The sequence below is a fragment of the Oncorhynchus nerka genome, linkage group LG27, assembly GCF_034236695.1.
Source record: "Oncorhynchus nerka isolate Pitt River linkage group LG27, Oner_Uvic_2.0, whole genome shotgun sequence".
Taxonomy (NCBI): domain Eukaryota; kingdom Metazoa; phylum Chordata; class Actinopteri; order Salmoniformes; family Salmonidae; genus Oncorhynchus; species Oncorhynchus nerka.
The window spans coordinates 24,606,399-24,613,921 of record NC_088422.1 but is presented as its reverse complement, the minus strand read 5'-3'; the positions used below and the strand labels follow the sequence as shown (position 1 = coordinate 24,613,921).

Below are 7,523 nucleotides of genomic sequence, written 5' to 3'. Positions count from 1 at the left end.
CATTAAAGGATGCCTCCCATCAAAACACACACACACTTCTGAAATGTCCAATAATATTGAGATTTGTTGAATTTAAGAAACCAGTAAATGAACAAATAATTAGACCTAAATGTTTATTTTGATTGGCCAATTATTCATATTTGATCTCCTGTTACTATAAAACAGGGGCAGGCAACCGTGGTCCTGGAGTGCAGCAGGCACTTCATATTTTTGATTTAACCGACCTGGAAGACCAGGTGTGTTGAATTTAGGCAATCATTGTACTGATCGATTAGTTGTTGGTCAGGTGTGGTGCCTAGTTGGAAGAAAATTATGCAGTACCTATGGCACTCCAGGAGCAGGGTTGCCTACACCTGCTTTAAAAGTTTCAGTATCTCCAGTATGATCCAAAAAGTATGCAGCTGATTCATACCTCAAATCATCACAATTACTGCAGAGAAAGTGAATGGGGTAGGAAACATAATTTAGTGCTCCTGTATTTGTGAATTGACCACAAATCTACTTTTTTCTAAGCCAAAAGTTTTCTATTTCACATAATAGGCCTATTTATTTAATTGTAAGTATCATATTTATGCATGATCTCACATTTACTGTAGCACTTTGAAGCATCCATGTATAGTACTGGTAAACGAGATTATAGATAGGCCTATTTTCATCATCTGCTGCACGCAACAACAATACAAAAAAATCTTAATTATGTTATTTATGCCCCCACCCCACTCCTATTCCTCTCAAGGCAGACCGGAGTAACGTCCCTTTTGGAGAGGTGGAGAGGGCGAGTGCCTGAAGGACCAGTGATTGTCCGTCATCCCCTCAAGAGCTTTCTTGAATGGAAACTGGTCGCTGAATTTCCTGAACGCACCGACCTACACCGTGCAGAGCGCGCGGGATAGCCTCCCCAACTCAGCGCATGCCGATACATCGCAGGCCAGCGTCGATTTGGACTAATTTGCTGCTGGCTGCAGCTTCAACAATATATAGCGCAAAGGACTGTATCTTGGAAATAAACACCAACAGGGAGTGGCAGTAAAGCTAACTGTCATGGACAATTCAACCTACTTTTATGAATGTCCGTGCAAGGGGTTAAACGCTTTTTTTGCTGTTTCAATTTACATTTTCATGTGTAAAATTGTAATTCGCTACTAAACTCATTCCGGGACCCTACTTGGATACCGCCTGCCTCTCACTTAGACTACAGTGTTAACGGGTCCCCTGCATGTACTGGAACAATGAAGTTCCATCTCCACTCCCGGAGGAGAATAACGTCTTATTGGACAATGTTTTCGTTAAGCAGGTATGACATGACATCTAATTATCTGAGTACATGCAGTATAGGCTATCGACTCACTGCAAGTGAAGACTTATGCTAATTGCTCGGCTGCGCTGCTCGTTGAATAGCCCAGCTGATTGCCTTTTTGTTTTCCACGTTCCAGCCTGTGTTTAATGATAATTATAAACACATTTCACAATTGTGCTAGCCTAATTTTGTTTAAACGAAGGACAAAATAGATTCTGAATTCCACCCAAAACCAGATTTCTGGCACTCTTTGAATACCGTTTTAATCACCAAGAGAGGCTCAAGTGGCCTATCATAAGGGAAGCCGAGACAATCACCCTCCTTTATGTTTCAAGATCAGCGGCAACTTATGTAGGCTACTATGAATAGTGCGATGTTCAATTGAGGCTCTTCAAATCTTAGTCTTGTGTTGAGAAATTCGATTTTCGATTACGGCTATTAAAATTAAAATATGCAATTATTCTGGTGGCGCGATGCCTTCTCTGATTGACAGTTGAAATTGACACTGGCTGCCTCTTATCCCGAGCATTTGAAGCCATCACTAATTGCAGGTAGTCCATCTTTTCAGTGCTTTCGATTGCAAGGGAACTATATGCGATTATTTAAGGAGGTAGTTTACGGGTTGTGCGTAAAAGAAAAAGATAAGTCCTAATTATAATTGCTTCAGCAAATGTAGCTTTTGTCGCCAGGATTTAAATGCAGTAGAAAGTGTTATTCATTGTTTTGGACTGGATATAGCTTGCAGTATGGGCTGGTAGGGATGCGTAATGCTCAGAGCAGAGCAGGGCGCAGTGCAGACTTTTGGCGCAGCTCCAGGCTTCATCTACACCGCTGTTTCTCCACAAACAGAATAGCTTGATAATGGTGAGTTATTCCGATTTAAGACATTAATTATGTTATCTAATCAAAATAGGAACATCGACATAGTGTAAACTCATAATCGGAGTCTTGGCCGAACCTGGACTACCTGTTTTTCATTTCCCGAACCCCATTTTCATAGTTTACTTTTGTGACAGGCCTTTTAAGTTTTGTTTTCAGTAGCAGGGTGTTGTTCTAAACCCATTTCATTCGAAATCTGTGTTGCATTTAGGCTACTGCATACAATGCTTGTTTTCTTGTATCCTGTGAGTTTGTCATGTGCTGTGCCGTGTGTCCTGTAATTTATACAATTCGAGAGGCCTTGTAGCCTACCTTGCATCCCTGGCGATATAAGATTATGACAAGAAAAATCTATCCCAAACCTCAGTCTCACTCGGACGGGGAGTCTCACGCAGATGTAAAAGAAGAGGCTCCTCTCCTGCCCAGTCCTCCGGTAACACCGTCTATGTGCTCGCATCCGAACCTGGCCTCCCCGACGCCAGTTCGGTCCACGGGGAAAAACCAGTGTGCCAACTGCGCCACAGAGATCCAAGACAGATACCTACTGAAAGTGAGCATTTATAATGCCTTTATTTTTTAAATTTTATTTTATTTTATTTATTTTAATGCCTTTAGTTACGCTGCTCAAATCAATAATCATTTAATATTGAATTTAAACTCTGTTTATTCCTCACGAATTGCATGCATATTTGCATAGTCTTTCACATTAATTCCATTTTATAGAATTAAGTACGCCCGAACAAAACATTGTTGTTGTTGTTGTTATTATTGTTATTATTATCATTATTATTATGAGTGTTTATTTATCATTGCAGGTGAACAATTTGAATTGGCACGTGGGATGTCTGGAGTGTTCGGTCTGCAGAGTATCATTACGTCAGCACAATAGCTGCTACATCAAAAACAAAGAAATATTTTGCAAATTGGATTATTTCAGGTAGGGTAAGTTTTGCTATTTGTTTTCCTTAAAATGTATGTTCTATGTTTGGCACGAGGACGAATGTTCATAAACAATTGATTACTTATCATATCATCGTTATTATACATTTTACTAAAAATGCATTGTCATAAGGCGAGTGTTTCATTATGTCTTGGGGCAAGTAAACAGGATTGTACTGTTTTTTTCGTTGTAACTTCTAAATCAAATAAATACAACTACAAGTTTTACTTTTAGTAAAGCAACAACAAATGCAGATCTTTTAACGAGGCTATTTGAATAAAAACCTAGACCATTTATAACATTACGACCGATAAATAGTTTTTGTCACGTTCTTTTTCTCCATTATATATTTTAATTGTTGTCTTTAGTGATAATGTGGCGGACATTATCAACATTTTTACTCTCAACCATGATTCTTACAACTTTGAGATCACTAAATTTAGATTATTCGTTTTGTTGATCTTCATTTATTAGAGTATTATTCCCTCCTCAGACCGGGGCCATTGCTAAAACATTATGTCCTTTATCAAGGTCTCTTTTTCTCACTCACTCTATATTTGAAGCATGTCAAGTAAACGCGATTGTTATATTCTCATCATTATTCTATAATTAAATTGTTATTATGATCTTATTGCTGTTGCTTGTTATGGTTTTAATTAACAGAAGGATAAATAATATTTGACTAAAGTGAAATTCATTTGGAAAACTGTAAGCAATGCTGTCTGTAATCTTTTACAATAAAATAACTTATTTCTATCCCTGGCCTGCACAACATTTCAGGTGAAGACAAGTTTATTTTCATTAGGAGTAAAAAGACTAGTGACAATTCCCCCTGCTCTTCTCTGTCTCACCACAGTAAGTTTGGCACCAAGTGTGGCCAGTGCAGGCGCCAGGTGTATGCCAGTGACTGGGTGAGGCGGGCACGGGGCAGTGTGTACCACCTGGCCTGCTTCGCCTGCTACTCCTGTAAGAGGCAACTGTCCACAGGGGAGGAGTTTGGTCTGGTGGAGGGCAGGGTGCTATGTCGGGCCCACTACGACACCATGGTGGAGAACCTCCAGAGAGCGGCTGAGAACGGTACGTGGTCAGACGGGTGTCACAGACAATGTCAGGGAGTAGGGAGCCCAAATATGAGCCAAGGAAAGGGTATTGATTCCTAATACATTTTTGTGTGGGATGCATGCTGCCTCAGAATTGAATCAAGTAAATCGCCATGTATGGAATTTTCAAGGTAGGATTCATCCCTGAGTAAACTGTATTTGGGGAGAATTCAGACATAATTGAGGCCCTACGTTTCTTACTCTTAGGATTGTATGCTTTGATGTCCAGCACCTGCACATATTACATGTGTAGCCTATTTCTCGTTCCGTTGTTTTATGAGACAAACAATATAACACTGTGGTGTTTTTCCCACCCTGTTGGTGTGATTTAGGCACGGGTCTCACTTTGGAGGGAGCCTTCCCCTCTGATCAGGATGGCCAACCCAAACCAGCCAAGAGAGCACGCACTTCCTTCAGCGCTGAGCAGCTACAGGTACTGTCGGTGTGTGTTTACATGTGTGAGTGCGTCTGTGAAAGTGTGCACAGTGTTTGTATGACAGAGAGAGACTGAACAAAGACAGGATGAATGTTAGTTTTAGTTGTGCGTTCTACATCATTCAGATAAATGTGACTGACTGACTGAATTTGCTTGATTCAGTGAATATTCAGCTGAATTTGGAGCTTCATGACTGAGTTTGCTAGGTGTGTGTTCCCAGGTGATGCAGTCTCAGTTTAACCAAGACAACAACCCCGATGCCCAGACTCTACAGAAGCTGTCAGACATGACAGGACTGAGCAGACGGGTCATACAAGTATGTATGACAATATCAAACTAGTGGGTGTAAGGTTGTTAGACATTTAGGATTTAAAAAAATAATGTAATGAAATAAATAATATGATATAATAAAATCATTCATCTATACCAGATGACTTGTTGCATGCATCATTCAACGATCTTTAGTAACGTTCCATTTTCATATAGGTTTGGTTTCAAAACTGCAGAGCAAGACATAAAAAGCACCCTCCCCCCCAGCACAACGCTCACATCCAGGGAGCCCCCCATCCCCACTCCAGAATCCCCCCCTCACTGCCAGACAACCTCTACTCCCCTTCAGCAGTCCCGACAGACCACACCTGCTGGCTCTGCATGGATACATAGACAGTGAGTTGGTTTTTTCACATCGATGGACAACACATACATGTACATTTAGGTGACTTTGGCTCTAACATAATTCTATTTGTTTTAACGCCGTTCTTCGATGCAGATGATCAAAGATAGTTACTGACTATAATGTATTTCAATTCACATCGCATCATTTATAGTTCTTGTGTATTTAAGTCTAATTGAGTAAAACAAATATATATATATATCTTTCTGTGCACAGGTCATCCCTTCTCGATGCTGTCCGCCCCTAACCACCTCACCCACCCAGGCATGGCCTTACCACAGTTACCCATCAGCCGCTAACTAACACCCCTGAGACCACCACTTCCCCCACAAACTTTATTTCTCACAGAACTTTCCATCCCGCAAAGTTTAGAACATTTCAACATTTGCCTCTCCCATTTTACTATACAAGAGGACTGCTGCGGTTTCTTCCGCCTCCATGGTCTGCAGAGTTGGAAATATCACATTGTCAATTGGACGGACAGTTTTATAATGGCAGCTAGACTTTAGATCATCTATGGAAAAACATCCCAGTCCAATGTAAATATGATAATCATCAGGACCAGATTTGACCACCCATCCATTGACAGGGAATAAATTGGAACTCCGGGACCAGGATTAGGAACAGGAAGACTCATCCAACAGGAAATCTCCTTTCATTCATTGTGGATTATGATTTTTCAGTACTAAAGGTATTTCATGTTTCAATTTCCATCGTTTTAAATAATACTTTTTTCTGTCACTCTGTCAGCTTGTTTTCCTGTATATAACCCTCCTATACATAGACTATTATTTATGTGTAAGGTGACGATGAAGACTCTTCTGACCTTGTGTGCTGAGAGAGTGTTGAGTGTTGTTATTTACTTGTTTCAGTTCAGTAAAATGGAAAGCTTATGTGTCGCTTTATTTATTAAAAAATATACTTCACCAAGAAGCACTTTTAAAAATGTTTTCAAATGAAATAAATTATTTATTGTAAATATTTGACTGATTTAATCAAATGTGCTTTAAAGGTTGTTGGAAAAAAATAAGTTGGGAAATAGAACATTACACATAACATTTATAGAAATAAAACTAACTTGGTTTTACATGGACCCAAAAGGAAACATGAAGGATTTAAGTTCTATAATCGTGTGGAATAGGGAACATGCTGTGCAGAAGATAAAATACACAAAGTTTTACTAATTATTTCACTAACACACACACACGTATGCATGCACACACACAAACACATTTATTTTTTACTAAATACTGCACAATTTAAACACTTTGCTATCCAAATATAAATATTGTACTGTAAATTGTTGAGCTCCTTCCTGTAGTTATACTTATGCAAAATGTGTATTCTATTTAATTACATTATCTTTATTTTTGTATTATTTCTAATTGTTGTTGCATTTTCAGGAAGGAACCTGCAAGTAAGCATTTGATTGAACTGTGTACACCATGTGCATCCTGTGCATATGAGAAGTAAACTTACACGCACACACACACACACACTCCCCCCTGATAGAAGCACCTTACACTCATTCAACAATAGTTAATCCATTAGGTTACCCAGTAAAGGCCAAGTACCCTTTGTAACCTGTATTTAACAGCAATATTCATAAGTATGTAATGATCATGCTACAGGTTTGAGGGTCCCCAATTTAGTCTCTGTGTTTAATGGCTGCAAAAATCAATCCCATGGCAATAACCATTGAAAACGTTTAACTCTGTGGATAGTATTGATCTAGCACTATGATTCATTCCACAAGACCTTTTTACTGTGATAATCTGAAGTTGTTGTATTAATTGACACCACTCAAGCTGCTGTTGTGGCAAGGAAGGGCATAATGAACTCTGAGGAAGATGTAGTCCTGACCGTTTCCTTTGTTAGGGATCCAAGTCAGTTATCTATTGTTAATACTAACTAAGCATGAATTAATTCCCGCCTTTCCATTCTAATGCTCTCTTCAAGTTAGGTTGACGGTCCGTTTTCCCTGATCTTTGAATTTGATCAAATGAGAGAAAATCCAGCTCAATGTACCTTGCATAAAAACCGTATAACACTTCAACATGTTTTACTACCTGTCATTCTTTGCCTTGTAAAACTAAAGTCAAACACTGATATATACATAACAGTCATTGAATGAACAAACGTATTCATACTCATATTGCATACAGTGTTTTGAGCTCACGTAATCAAAATTCTCCTTA

At 39.1% G+C, this 7,523-nt stretch overlaps 1 pseudogene; it reads left to right on the top strand.

The window, feature by feature from the left end:
- Positions 1 to 279: 279 nt before the first annotated feature.
- Positions 280 to 7,301, top strand: LOC115111431 (LIM/homeobox protein Lhx6-like; annotated as a pseudogene).
- Positions 7,302 to 7,523: the final 222 nt, after the last annotated feature.